The sequence below is a fragment of the Schistocerca cancellata genome, chromosome 4, assembly GCF_023864275.1.
Source record: "Schistocerca cancellata isolate TAMUIC-IGC-003103 chromosome 4, iqSchCanc2.1, whole genome shotgun sequence".
In the NCBI taxonomy this organism is placed as follows: domain Eukaryota; kingdom Metazoa; phylum Arthropoda; class Insecta; order Orthoptera; family Acrididae; genus Schistocerca; species Schistocerca cancellata.
In genome coordinates this window covers 687,654,793-687,669,956 of record NC_064629.1, presented here as the reverse complement: position 1 = coordinate 687,669,956, position 15,164 = coordinate 687,654,793, and the positions used below count along the sequence as shown (strand labels likewise).

The window sequence follows — 15,164 nt, the reverse complement described above, 5'->3', positions numbered from 1 at the left end:
AGGCTTCGAGCCTTATCTACTAAACTATCAAGTGCAAGCGCCAGATAATTGTTCAGTGCGTTAGAGGGCGTATGCGGTAGCTACATACTTTCTTTTCTCCCGCTTCAGTTTAAGCTACAGCGCCGAAAAAAAGTGTTTAAAAAAAATTAAAAGCGTAAGGCGTAAATTACATTTCTCAAGCATGATATTTTCAAATTATAAATGGTTCAAATGGCTCTGAGCACTGTGGGACTTAACATCTGAGGTCATCAGTCCCCTAGAACTTAGTACTACTTAAACCTAACTAACCTAAGGAAATCACACACATCCATGCCCGAGGCAGGATTCGAACCTGCGACCGTAGCAGTCGCGCGGTTCCGGAATGAAGCGCCTAGAACCGCTCGGCCACCACGGCCGGCTTCATATTATATGGTCGCAACATAGATCTGGTTATTTTTCTACATTTCCATCATCTACGTCCAAGTATTTTGAAATATCATAGAGAAAATCATCACTGGTCGCTAATGCTGACGGCAACCTCAACCAGACGTTACCCAATTGTCCCAAAAAATGTTTCTGCAAGAGTGATGATGATTCAATGCCACTTATGGAAGTAGTACGTGTGTGTTCGCAGGTTTTATTGAGCGCCACACCATAGTCTAAAAAAATCATCTACTTCTTCACTCACGGCAGAAATTTCGCACTTGGAGCAGTTTGGAATTGACACGGCCATTTTGATCTCACTTTTCGTATCACCTAATTTTTATTGGAACTGAATCTTTACTTATCGGGAAATAGCCGTATTAACAGCAATAACCTCTGTGCCTCGTGTTTTCGTCGATATGGTTTCATAATCCAGGTTTGAAAAATGTGAAGGGGACACTAAAATCACATCGGAATGTTTATATAGCATCAACATATTTTTTTTTTAATTCTGCCGATAACTTTCTGCAAGGGATGAAACACACATTTGCACTAAACGTTTTGCTTCTAGGGCTGTTAGGCTGACTTAACACATCATCCTTGGAGGCAGTCCTCCTTCCGGTTTATCCAGACTCAGCCGACGACATTAAGTGATGGTGACCCCATACGTTCGAATCGGGACTCTGTAAGTCAGTTAACCGAGCAGGTAATGCATTCTCCACATATTACTGTCTTATATTTACTGTCGGAAGAGGTGCAGCCTTGAAAGTTCGAAACCTGGATTTGTAATCGGAATTGCTCTAGTCAGCACAACAGCCAGACTGCTTTTTAATTGTACTGCTTACCTAAACCGTTTTCAAGTATCAGCATGTGCCTGATTTTAAGGAGTTCAGAGTGGCATGAGCTCTTTATATTATCTTTTCTGTATAAGCTGATGTACGAGAATGGTGAACGTAATATAGTGCCCTTGACAATGGAAGATTGTCTCAATTACGCCAAACAGAAATAAAAAAGAAAGTACAATTACAGACAATGAGTGCTGTGTATAGTTTACCATGCAAGATTAGTTTTATGATTAATGACATTGAAATATAAAGTTGTCTTCAAGGAATAATTTCAATATTTTTGCACAATAAACAGATCTAATGAGACTTCATTCATTCTGCCACGATTTCTGTCGAACTATCACTCTCGTTATGAATAACCCGACATTCCTTCAAACTTTGCTGCTGACATTTGTTGCAGCAAGAATTAGACCGTTTTCCACTCCTATGGAAATTTTATTTACGTAAACAATCGACCGCAATTAAACTGTAATGCAACTTCTAATGGGACACCCTCCGCTAACAATACCTTTTTTTTAAATAAAAAAAAACCGATACTATGTATACTATAGATTCTTGTGTAGGTGAACATTCTCGGCTGTTTCACTGAAGGAATTTCATTTGATTTTGTATACGATGTATTGTGTTTCAGACTAGAATGTATAAAAACAAGTTATGTTGTTGCAATCTATACAGATAAAATTATTTTTCTTTTAGAAATATCTGAAATTACGAAATTTCTGGTAAACTTGTTGTTGTTGTGGTCTTCAGTCCTGAGACTGGTTTGATGCATCTCTTCATGCTACTCTATCCTGTGCAAGCTTCTTCATCTCCCAGTACCTACTGCACCTACATCCTTCTGAATCTGCTTAGTGTATTCATCTCTTGGTCTCCCTCTACGATTTTTACCCTCCACGTTGTCCTCCAATACTAAATTGGTGATTCCTTGATGCCTCAGAACATGTCCTACCAACCGATCCCTTCTTCTAGTCAAGTTGTCACAAAATCCTCTTCTCCCCAACCTTATTCAACACCTCCTCATTAGTTATGTGATCAACCCATCTAATCTTCAGCATTCTTCTGTAGCACCACATTTCGAAAGCTTCTATTGTCTTCTTGTCGAAACTATTTATCGTCCATGTTTAACTTCCACACATGGCTACACTCCATACAAATACTTTCAGAAACGACTTCCTGACATGTAAATCTATACTCGATGTTACCAAATTTCTCTTCTTCAGAAACGCTCTCCTTGCCATTGCCAGTCTACATTTTATATCCTCTCTACTTCGACCATCATCAGTTATTTTGCTCCCCAAATAGCAAAACTCCATTACTACTTTAAGTGTGTCATTTCTTAATCTAATTTCCTCAGCATCACCCGACTTAATTCGACTACATTCCATTATTCTCGTTTTGCTTTTGCTGATGTTCATATTATATCCTCCTTTCAAGACACTGTCCTTTCCGTTCAACTGCTCTTCAAAGTCCTTTGCTGTCTCTGACAGAATTACAATGTCATCATCGAACCTCAAAGTTTTTATGTTATTAACTGCACAATCTAGCGCAGATTATTAAATTTATTTCTAGATTCATTTATAAAATAATGTTATATCTTGATTCTTCTTTTATCAAGAAAGTTTGTAAGCTTTTTTGCTTTGTAGACTCTTTGGAATATTGTGAGTACCGCAGAATGTAGTGGTAGTAGTGGGCATGCCTCTGATGGAGACAGACTTATTTTTCTTATGATCGGCGCTAACAATGTAATTTGGAATATTAAGTGGAAATTGTAAAAACGGTGTGATTTTGAAAACTGTGACAAAGAATAAAATTCAAGAATAATACAGGCAAATCTTCATCAGTTATTTAGTCATCAGGAACCCACAACGTTAAATCAAAATTACAGATGCAAGAATGTACCTCTGGACACAAGAAGTGTAGCCAACAACAAAAAAACATGAAGATAAGTAAAAAGTTTTTCTTTTGTATATCTTACGCCTCTCGAAGCTTTTGAAACTAATGAAGACACCAAGAAAAATTTAAGTGATGAGTGAGAGGGTGAGATTACAAATTTCACCCGAGCTTTTTTTTTTTATTAATGTTATACTTAAAGAAAGTTTCTGACAACTACCTTTTCAGGGAAAAGTTACATGTCAAATTGAATAGTAAACCATAAATTCCCTGTATTTGCTGAAGTAAATGAAACCAGGTTCAGAAATTAAAATGGGAAACTCCCACATAATAAGTATCCTTGATGGAGTCTCGAACTACATTATATATGCTTTACACCTTTCTCATCTATTTTGGGTGTTTAATTATCTATCTTTAATAATTAAAAATGTCTAGGGCTTATGCTGGCTGTGTGCGGATGCAGGGCCATTTAGTCACAGTACGCAAACAACTAGAAGCTGCATTGGCGGTGGTAGACAGGCTTCTGGCAGTTGCTCTGAGCTGCAGCAGAAAGGGGCCTCTGGAGAAACGGCTGTGTGCACCTCCCGTTTCGTCGGCGTATCGCCTGAATCCTGCCGCCAATACGCTTTCCGATGCGCTTGACCGGGTAGTTCGTCCAAATCTGTGGCCGAATGGCAAACAGTGGCGTGGTCGCAGATTTCTAGACGAAGAGCCACGTTTGTATTGTGCCTGTTAACCTTAGTTGTACTTTCAGAAATGGACAATATAAAATCATGTATGTTTCCGAGTAAACAGACGCAATATCTCCCATTCAGGAAAATAACACACTGGAGAAGAAATAAAAACTTTGAGGATTGCCGATGACAACATTGTAGTTCTGTCAGAGACAGCAGACTTGGAAGAGCAGTTGAACGGAATGGACAGTGTCTTGAAAGGCGGGTATAAGATGAACACCAACAAAAGCAAAACGAGGATAATGGAGTGTAGTTGAATTAAGTCAGGTGATGCTGAGGGAATTAGATTAGGAAATGACACACTTAAAGTAGTAAAGGAGTTTTGCTATTTGGGGAGCAAAATAACTGATGGTCGAAGTAGAGAGGATATAAAATGTAGACTGGCAATGGCAAGGAGAGCGTTTCTGAAGAAGAAAAATTTGTTACATAGAGTATAGATTTAAATTTCAGGAAGTCGTTTCGGAAGGTATTTGTATGGAGTGTAGCCATGTATGGAAGTGAAATGTGGACGATAAATAGTTTGGACAAGAAGAGAATAGAAGCTTTCGAAATGTGATGCTACCGACGAATGCTGAAGATTATATGGGTGGATCACATAACTAATGAGGAGGTATTGAACAGAATTGGGGAGAAGAGGAGTTTGTGGTAGAACTTGACAAGAAGAAGGGACCGGTTGGTAGGACATGTTCTGAGGCATCAAGGGGTCACAAATTTAGCATTGGAGGGCAGCGTGGAGGGTAAAAATCGTAGAGGAAGACCAAGAGATGAATACACTAACCAGAACGTCTTCCTTTTAAGTTTTCAAGTGGGAAATGTGTGGAAATCAACGCCACAAGTAAAGGAAACTTTAGTCAAAATGTTCAAATGTGTGTGAAATCTTATGGGACTTAACTGCTAAGGTCATCAGTCCCTAAGCGTACACACTACTTACCCTAAATTATCCTAAGGACAAAAAAAACACACACACAAACACACACACACACACACACACACACAGAGAGAGACACACATGCCCGAGGGGGAGGACTCGAACCTCCGCCGGGACCAGCCGCACAGTCCATGACTGCAGCGCCTGAGACCGCTCGGCTAATCCCGCGCGGCACACACTGCAACAGATCGTACCTGGAAGCGTTAATTACGTAGGCAGCAAAGCGAGTTTCGAATAACAGACCACAAACTCGAAAATACACTCGAGTATATTCTGAAAATACTTCAGAGAAAATAAATAACCCCAGTTTACATTTAAAAACTGTTAATCGTACTTTTTCGGCCAGAACAAACTATTGATTGTTCGTTAGTGTCCGGATACAGGATATTTTTGCGACCTAGTACTGCATTGAAGTTTGTAAGAACTGACTTCGTGCTGTCAGCAAATACGTTTATATTCCAGAAGCATTGTACAACTTAGAAATATTAATTAAGTCTCTGAATGAGACAGTCACAAACATCTTGATAATAAGTCATGTTCGCGTGTACATAAACATCGGGAACAAACAGCACTTTCAATTAGTTGGCGAATACAGTTCAATTCTATAAAAATAGTTTCCTCCGGTTCTTCTCAGTATTCAAACCACATCACAATAAACAATTAGTCAAAATATTACCACTTTCCACATAACCCGATTTACATTGCAAATACGGCGCTGCCTGGGTGCTTACTCGGGTCCTGACACACACCGGAAATGACCAGTTCCAGCCACAATGCCTCAAATTAATTTAAAAGTTCCGGCCCGCTACTTAAATGTTCAAAAATCGCGTATGGTGAGATGAAAGTACACTTACAAGTGTAATTCATACACGAAAAAAGAAAAACTTCTTTTGATCATACAGTATTGCAGTGCCTTGATATTCTGATGACAATGCAAAGCTCCTTTGGATGTGCATGGATGTTCAATGGAACAGGCACTGCGGCGACTACAGCCGTTATGAAACACATTGGGTGTACTCGCAACTGCGATTATGGACAACCATCAGCCGTAGAATGGACTGACGAAATGAAAATTTGTGCCAGACCGGGACATATGGAAGTTTGGGTCTAGCCGTGAGTCGTGCAGTGATAGCCAAATGGTAAGGCGACCACCCGCGATGAGGGAGGAAGCCGCGTTCGAGTCCCGGTCCGGCACAAATTTTCATTGTCGTCATTCCATTCTACAGCTGATGGTTGTCTATCTTCGCGACTACGAGCGCACTTAATGTTCTTTCGATCAGTTCTTCAGTTTTGCTAATCGGTCTGCAACACTTAGTATGTTGGATTGGTTCAAATGGCTCTGAGCACTATGCGACTTAACTTCTGAGGTCATCAGTCGCCTAGAACTTAGAACTAATTAAACCTAACTAACCTAAGGACATCACACACATCCATGCCCGAGGCAGGAGTCGAACCTGCGACCGTAGCAGTCGCGCGGTTCCGGACTGAGCGCCTAGAACCGCTAGACCACCGCGGCCGGCTATGTTGGATTAACGAGAGAGGGAAAGAGAGAGAGAGAGAGAGAGAGAGAGAGAGAGAGAGAGAGAGAGAGAACACTTTCCAAGAAGAGATGCCCATTTTGTCCTGATTTAGGTTTTCCGCGAATTCCCTAAACAGCTTAAGGCAAATGCCAGGACGGTTACTTCGAAAGGACACAGCCGGTTTTCTTCTCCATCCTTCCCTAATCCGAGCTTGTGCTCTGTCTCTGATGACTCCGTTGTCGACGGGAGGTTAAACACTAACCTCCTCCTCCTACTGCTACTGCTAGAGCCCACGTTCTGAAACGTGTCAACAAACACTACTTCCCCCAACTGACAAATCGTGAAACGAATTAGACGGTAAAGTTAGAAAAATTCGGCTTGTACAGACGATAGTCTTTATACGTAACATATGCGAATTGAATAGAAAAATAGAAACACGAGAAGTCTTAATAATTTTGGTAATCTGGCGCACATCACGTGGTAGCTTATTGATCACGCACAACGGGAAAAACGATTGTTGGTAAGCCTCCGTGAGTCCACGTGAGCTCGAATCTCTCTAATTTTACATTCATGACTCGTTCACGAGATATACCTAGGAGGAAGCAATGTACTGGTGACTTTTCTAGGAACGTACGCTCTCGGAATCTTACCAGTAAACCGAAACGGGGTGTACAACGCCTCTCTTGCAGCGTATGCCACTGGAGTTGGTTGAGCATCTCTGTAACGTTTAGCACTTACAGAATGAAACTGTACGAAACGCGATGCTATTCTTTCGTTCTTTTCTATTTAATCTATCAACAACCATCTGGTATGGATGCCAGACTAACGAGCAATATTCAGATATTGGTCTAAGGAGTGTTCTGTAAGCTACCTTTTTCGTGACTCGACTACGCTTCCTGGGTCCTTCCAGTGGCTCTCGATCTGGCATCTGCTTGACCTGCGATTAGGTTTGCAAGGTCGTTTCACTTTGTCACTCAGTTCGCACACTACCGGATATTTAATGGGTGTGACTGCTTCTAGTGAGCGTTCTGCAATCGTGTAATCATACAGAATTGAATATTTCTGTCTATTAATGTGCCATAGTCTGCCCCGATAGCTGAGTGGTCAGCGTAGCGATCTACCACGCCAAGGGGCCCAGGTTCGATTCCCTGGGTCGGAGATTTTTCTCCGCTCAGGGACTGGGTTTTGTGTTGTCCTCATTATCGTTTCATCATCATCAGTGGAAGGCAACGGGAAACCACCACTGGAATCGCGTCCCTAGACGCTCATGCGGTGGACCTCTCTGACGAGGCTTCCCCCAAGACAAGACCTGCCGTAAGGCAGAACACAAAGTTCAAAGTTATGTGCAATACGTTACATTCGTTTGCTGATGGTCAAATGACACTCCTTAACTCAAGCGTTGATCATCTATAGGTCTTCCTGAATTTTGCTACAATTTTATAGCGTTGCGACTTCTCTGTGCACACAGCATCATCCACGAAGAGTCTTCCAATGTTATTGACTAGGTCATTTATGTATATTTTGAAAAGTGACACACCCTAAGGATACGCCCGAGAGACAACCGTATATTTTCAACTCAAATACCTGCTGTGGTCTCATACATCACTTGGTTATCGAGGTAACCAGACTTATTCCAATATGATTTTGTTTCTTTTTGTTTTGTCGGGAGACACATCGAACAGTGCTACGTAATGAGGGCTCAAATGAAAGAGCAAATTTCGGGAACACGACGATCGCCACAGTCGCAGAAATAGTTCGGTGTACCCAGAGTGCACCAACACGCACGTAACTGTACTTCGACAAACGTGTAAAGAATTTGTAAAACCTACACCAGCAAATCGAATATAGGCAAATTTGTGCTTTTGGAACCTTCTTTTAGACAAAAATGTAATGCTGATCTATAAAACGTAGATTCGTTTTACTGTTAAAAAAGAAAGTACACTACCGGTGTAAGTAGGCTGTTTATGTTTTCTTTATGTAAGTAGGCTGTTTATATTTTCTTATTGGCAACTATGGAAGTAGGCTGTTTATGTTTTCTTATTGGCAACGTTACGTAGCGCTCTGTATGAAAATCACTGGCTGTGCTGTGTGCAGTCTGTGGCTAGTTTGCATTGTTGTCTGCCATTGTAGTGTTGGGCAGCGGCAGCTGGATGTGAACAGCGCGTAGCGTTGCGCAGTTGGAGGTGAGCCGCCAGCAGTGGTGGATGTGGGAAATGAGATGGCGGATTTTTGAGTACAGAATGGATATTATGTATATTATGCTTTTTCTACACTATTAAGGTAAATACATTGTTTGTTCTCTACAAAAATCTTTCATTTGCTAACTATGCTTATCAGTAGTTAGTGCCTTCAGTAGTTTGAATCTTTTATTTAGCTGGCAATAGTGGCGCTCGCTGTACTGCAGTAGTTCGAGTAATGAAGATTTTTGTGAGGTAAGTTATTTGTGAAAGGTATAGTTCAATGTTAGTCAGGGCCATTCTTTTGTAGGGATTTTTGAAAGTCAGATTGCGTTGCGCTAAATAATATTGTGTGTCAGGTTAAGCACAGTCGTGTACAATTTTTTATAAGGGGACGTTTCATATGGCGACCAAAAACAAGGATACTGTACAGTGGAGAAAAACTATTTTTGACAGAGGATGTGAACAGAATACAGAAAGCAGGCTTAGATAGGACTTTTTGGGAATAATGATGAACGAAGGGAGATCTCCATGCAAAATACTGCAGTAAAACAAACCCTGTCCTTTCCTTTTGTGTTATCCCACTATGTGTTTGTGTACCCTTGTCTATTTGTTTTCTTCCTGTCTCTGTGTAGTTTCGTAGAATTTTTTCTTCTTCTAATACTAAGCTATATTCACTATGATGAGGAATACTGTTATCCTCAAATATAATTGGCATTAATAATATGTTATTTACCTTGTAAAGATGCTTAGACATTATTTATTCTGTTTTGTTTTAATGCTCATGTGTAAAGTTGATGTTTCAAAAGTTATTCTGATCGTTTATGTATTTACTTATGTCATAATTCCTGTAACACTGATGTATATGTTTATTTCTATTCTGTTGTAAAGCCTGTACTACAAATGTTATCTGTATTGTTATGTTCTTTAATGATGTATTTTGTACCTTTGTAACTGTATTCTCATGTTATAATATTATAATTGACACCAGTTCATCAAATTAAGTAACTTGTAAGCATTCATTTCACTGCACACATTGCTGTTGGTCATAGTATATGGACAATATGTGAGAAGTAGGGACTGTTAGTGTTTGCACATGTGTTAATAATTCAGCAAGGGACTGGATAACAGCATTGCTGGTTCTAAGGACAGTTCCAAAAACTTTGTGAGTGCACAAGTGGTGGTTTATGGACTTGCTATCTTCTCTGCAAGACTCTTCGATGGTGATTGTGCACCTGCACAGTCGCAACGGATGGCTGCTGGCCATCTCTACAAGGACTACAGTGGGTCTGCACCTCTGGTGGCCCACCAATACCATACTCTCTACCAGGACTACAGTGGGTCTGCTCTGGGATACCTACCTACCAATCTTCTTCAAAACGTCGAATGACTCTGCTGTGGGTTTGCTCTGTTGTGGCCCATTACCTGTCAGCATGTCAAGAGTCAGCACTGTCTTTCCGTTGGAAGGACAACACTACTTCGTCAAGACTGCATGGAAATCCACTACTTCTGTGTGCAATTTCTTTTACTAATGAGACTTTGTGAAAAAAAACTGTAATTACTATTATGATGAATGATCAGGACTGTCTTTATGGACTGTGAGAAAATTTTAGCTTTTGACCAACATTGTATCAATAAGTGTGTGAATTGGATATCTTTGTTAGTGTAATTATGAAAAATTTTATCAAATCATTATTGGCCACTGGCCAAAAAAATTTGTAAAACTTTTTTTTGTGGGGAGCATGGGGGCTATGTAAGTAGGCTGTTTATGTTTTCTTTATGTAAGTAGGCGCCGGCCGCGGTGGTCTCGCGGTTCTAGGCGCAGTCCGGAACCGCGCGACTGCTACGGTCGCAGGTTCGAATCCTGCCTCGGGCATGGGTATGTGTGATGTCCCTAGGTTAGTTAGGTTTAAGTAGTTCTAAGTTCTAGGGGACTGATGACCACAGCTGTTAAGTCCCATAGTGCTCAGAGCCATTTTTTTTATGTAAGTAGGCTGTTTATATTTTCTTATTGGCAACTATGGAAGTAGGCTGTTTATGTTTTCTTATTGGCAACGTTACGTAGCGCTCTGTATGAAAATCACTGGCTGTGCTGTGTGCAGTCTGTGGCTAGTTTGCATTGTTGTCTGCCATTGTAGTGTTGGGCAGCGGCAGCTGGATGTGAACAGCGCGTAGCGTTGCGCAGTTGGAGGTGAGCCGCCAGCAGTGGTGGATGTGGGAAATGAGATGGCGGATTTTTGAGTACAGAATGGATATTATGTATATTATGCTTTTTCTACACTATTAAGGTAAATACATTGTTTGTTCTCTACAAATATCTTTCATTTGCTAACTATGCCTATCAGTAGTTAGTGCCTTCAGTAGTTTGAATCTTTTATTTAGCTGGCAATAGTGGCGCTCGCTGTACTGCAGTAGTTCGAGTAATGAAGATTTTTGTGAGGTAAGTTATTTGTGAAAGGTATAGTTTAATGTTAGTCAGGGCCATTCTTTTGTAGGGATTTTTGAAAGTCAGATTGCGTTGCGCTAAATAATATTGTGTGTCAGGTTAAGCACAGTCGTGTACAATTTTTTATAACGGGACGTTTCACCGGACATTAAAATTGCTACACTACGAAGATGACGTGCTACAGACGCGAAATTTAACAGACAGGAAGAAGATGCTGTGATATGCAAACGTTTAGGTTTTCAAAGCATTCACACAAGGTTGGCGCCGTTGGCGACACCTACAACGTATGAGGAAAGTTTCCAACCGATTTCATCCACAAATAGCAGTTGACCGGCGTTGCCTGGTGAAACGTTGTTGTGATGCCTCGTGTAAGGAGGAGAAATGCGTACCCTCACGTTTCAGACTTTCGTAAAGGTCGGATTGTAGCCTATCGTGATTGCGGTTTATCGTATCGCGACATTGCTGCTCGCGTTGGTCGAGATCCAATGACTGTTAGCAGAATATGGAATCTGTGGCTTCAGGAGGGTAATACGGAACGCCGTGCTGGATCCCAACGGCCTCGTATCACTAGCAGTCGAGATGACAGGCATTTTATCCGCATGGCTGTAACGGATCGTGCAGCCACGTCTCGATCCCTGAGTCAACAGATGGGGACGTTTGCAACACAACAACCGTCTGCACGAACAGTTTGACGACGTTTGCAGCAGCATGGACTATCAGCTCGGAGACCATGGCTGCGGTTACTCTTGACGCTGTATCACAGCGCCTGCGATGATGTACTCGACGACGAACCTGGGTGCACGAATGGCAAAACGTCATTTTTTCGGATGATTCCAGGTTCTGTTTACAGCATCATGATGGTCGCATCCGTGTTTGGCGACATCGCGGTGGACGCACATTGGAAGCGTGTATTCGTCATCGCCATACTGGCGTATCACCCGGCGCGATGGTATGGGGTGCCATTCGTTACACGTCTCGGTCACCTCTTGTTCGCATTGACGGCACTTTGAACAGTGGATGTTACATTTCAGATATGTTACGACCCGTGGCTCTACCCTACATTTCAGCAGGATAATGCACGACCGCATGTTGCAGGTCATCTACGGGCCTTTTTGGATACAGAAAATGTTCGACTGCTGCCCTGGCCAGCACATTCTCCAGATCTCTCACCAATTGAAAACGTCTGGTCAGTGGTGGCCGAGCAACTGGCTCGTCACAATACGCCAGTGACTACTCTTGATGAACTGTGGTATCGTGTTGAAGCTGCATGGGCAGCTGTACCTGTACACGCCATCCAAGCTCTGTTTGACTCAATGCCTAGGCGTATCAAGGCCGTTATTACGGCCAGAGGGGGTTGTTCTGGGTACTGATTTCTCAGGATCTATGCACCAAAATTGCGTGAAAATTTAATCATATATCAGTTCTAGTATGATATATTTGTCCAATGAATACCCGTTTATCATCTGCATTTCTTCTTTGTGCAGCAATTTTAATGGCCTGTAGTGTAAATACTTTATACATAATGTGGAGGAGTGTGACAGCGCATTCTCTTTAATAGATAATCAGAAAGTATTCTTTAAGCACACCAATTATCCTATGAAATATTTCTTTCCCTAAGAGTTTTAGAGCCAGTTAGCACCAATAACATTACCTGCTACCCAATCTGTGGTGCATATCCATAAATTTTAAAAATCCGCTACATCAATTTTTTACGATCTCCCTATGCGACAGTTTGATAACCTAATTTCCTGAAGATTTCAGGTAATGTAAGATCCATCATTCACTTCGTTCTTGACTGGCTGTGTAAATGGAACTCCTTTTGAGAAAAAAAATTCTGATTCGATAGTTCTCGGATCCATGGCGCACGCTTGCTGTGTGTCTGTGTGTGTGTGTGTGTGTGTGTGTGTGTGTGTGTGTGTGAGAGAGAGAGAGAGAGAGAGAGAGAGAGAGAGAGAGAGGGGGTGGAAGGGGCAATAGATATTTTCTACAACATGCATTCTATTTTAGCCAGCAGTATTGGAGTAATGGAATGGTTGATGTATCAGGCTGGCAATGAAGCAATCAGTATGATTACTGTGGAGTGCAGAGTGCTTTGCAAACAAATCTCGTTTATTACCTGCCATATATATGGAATGGGAACCATCTAATAATAGCGAGGTGTAGTGAGTTTCCTGTGAAAGTCAGCCCCACACTGTAAAATACAAAGAATGATTTTCATTATTTGACAGCACTGCACTTCACGTAGATTAATTAGTAGGGTCAACCACAAAGCAAATTCAAACGTAAAAACAAGTGAATAACAAAAGTGGAAAGAATACTACAGCGGTGTTTATTCACCCACTAATTTTCTGTTATTGTCTCCATTGTTGAGTCATTTTCACGAGAGTGGAACCCGTTATTATATAGATGGCAAGCCGATTCGGTCATTATCGTCAGTACCTATACTTAACATTCGCTACCATCAATGAACCGCTGAATTCTTTATTGTCTCATCTCTGGATGTCTCACGCACTGAGTGGTGAATATCTCATGCTGTCATATACAGTTCACTGAAAAAAACGTATCATTACGGACACCAGCTCTGCCAGTTACCGATGCTCTGCCTTCCAAAATAAACAATAGCATATTTCTATAATTGTGTATTTAAGCGAGAACACTAAAAAAGTTCATTCTTAGCGGTGTGTGGTACGCGAGCAATATTATAGGTTGCCTGAGGTGCTAATTTAATTTGGGGTTCCTTCACGGGCACATCACTTATTAAGGTGGTCATGTGTATATTTCTGACATACACTTATGTTGTGGATCTTCGAGCTCCACGGAAAGAAATACATGCGTAAGGCGATAACGTGAACACAAAGGGTTTTCCTGGTAAAAGTATGGCAGCGCTAAAGAAAATTATTACAAAGGGAAATTGGCCATTGGCTATGGGTGGTATTTAGCAACTGTGTTGTCTCACCACCAGTGACATAAAAACTGTCAGTGCAGCCTGCTAGACCCCGCATGGCACTCGACAGTGCAGAACGGCTCCGGCCGTATAGCGTAGTTTATGTTAGCGGTTACCATTTCTGGAAAATCGCTCTCTATAGTTCAAAAATTCGCCATGGTAGCGCTATTAATCCTGCATTTCTTCAGCATAAAGCGTTCGATGTACGAGTATGTACAAAAGAATTTAAGCCGGGAGCGAGATGGCCATTAAAGATGTGCTATATATTCTTGTTGCAGGTACACGACCATCAGGATAACCGTTTATGATCGAGCATTATCATCTATTTGACATGACCACCCTTGTGTGTCGTATGGGAAATTGTCAACTGTTCCCTAATATTGGCAGGATTCATCAATGAAAACCATTTTCCGGGCGTCATGATGTATATGAAGAGATTTCATACGTTCCTTGTGGACTGGTGCAGAATTCTCTTACATACATCGAAAATGGTGCACATAGTGTTGCAGCGTATCATGCCTAAAGATGTCCGCCTCCGGTAGCTGATTGGTCAGCGCGACAGAATGTCAATCCTAAGGGCCCGGGTTCGATTCCCGGCTGGGTCGGAGATTTTCTCCGCTCAGAGACTGAGTGTTGTGTTGTCTTAATCATCATCATCATCTCATCCCCATCGACGCGCAAGTCGCCGAAGTGGCGTCACATCAAAAGACTTGCGCCTCGTGACCGGTCTACCCGACGGGAGGCCCTAGTCACACAACAGTTACATTTTTATGCCTAAAGATCACAGTGCTCAGAGTTCCGCGTATGTGCTGCTAACATGAGACGAGAGCAATAGCACAACTGTACCGGTCCCTTTCCACAGAATAGAAGGATCTAACCCATGCTAGTCGTGAAATTCATCAACACATGCAAAAATTCCTACTCCAGGTTAACCGCGATTCAACCGTGAACAGGACACAAGCCCATTCTTCATTGGTCCAGCCTGGTCGGCACATCACCATATTAAGATGTTACATTTTGTGAGGCGGACGTCGAGGACACGAAACAACCTCTCGAAACCAACAAGCAGGCTGATGGCAACCGTGTAACCCAAGGCTGCTGCAAGATCTCTATCCAGGTGAGATGCTATGATGGTTGGATGTTTTCAGGCATTTAAGGCACCATATCTGTTCTGGCGCTGCATTTTAGCAAGTGGCTGATCTTGCTTGTACTACCGTTGACCGTTTCCTCCCTCCTGGAATCTCGGTCACAGCCAACAAATGTGGTTACAGATGAATA

At 41.8% G+C, this 15,164-nt stretch overlaps 1 protein-coding gene across 1 annotated transcript in view; it reads right to left on the bottom strand.

The window, feature by feature from the left end:
* The window catches only part of LOC126183543 (dedicator of cytokinesis protein 3), a 1,039,887-nt gene that overhangs the window by 741,655 nt on the left and 283,068 nt on the right, over positions 1–15,164 (bottom strand). The gene's annotated exons all lie outside the window — the stretch shown is intronic.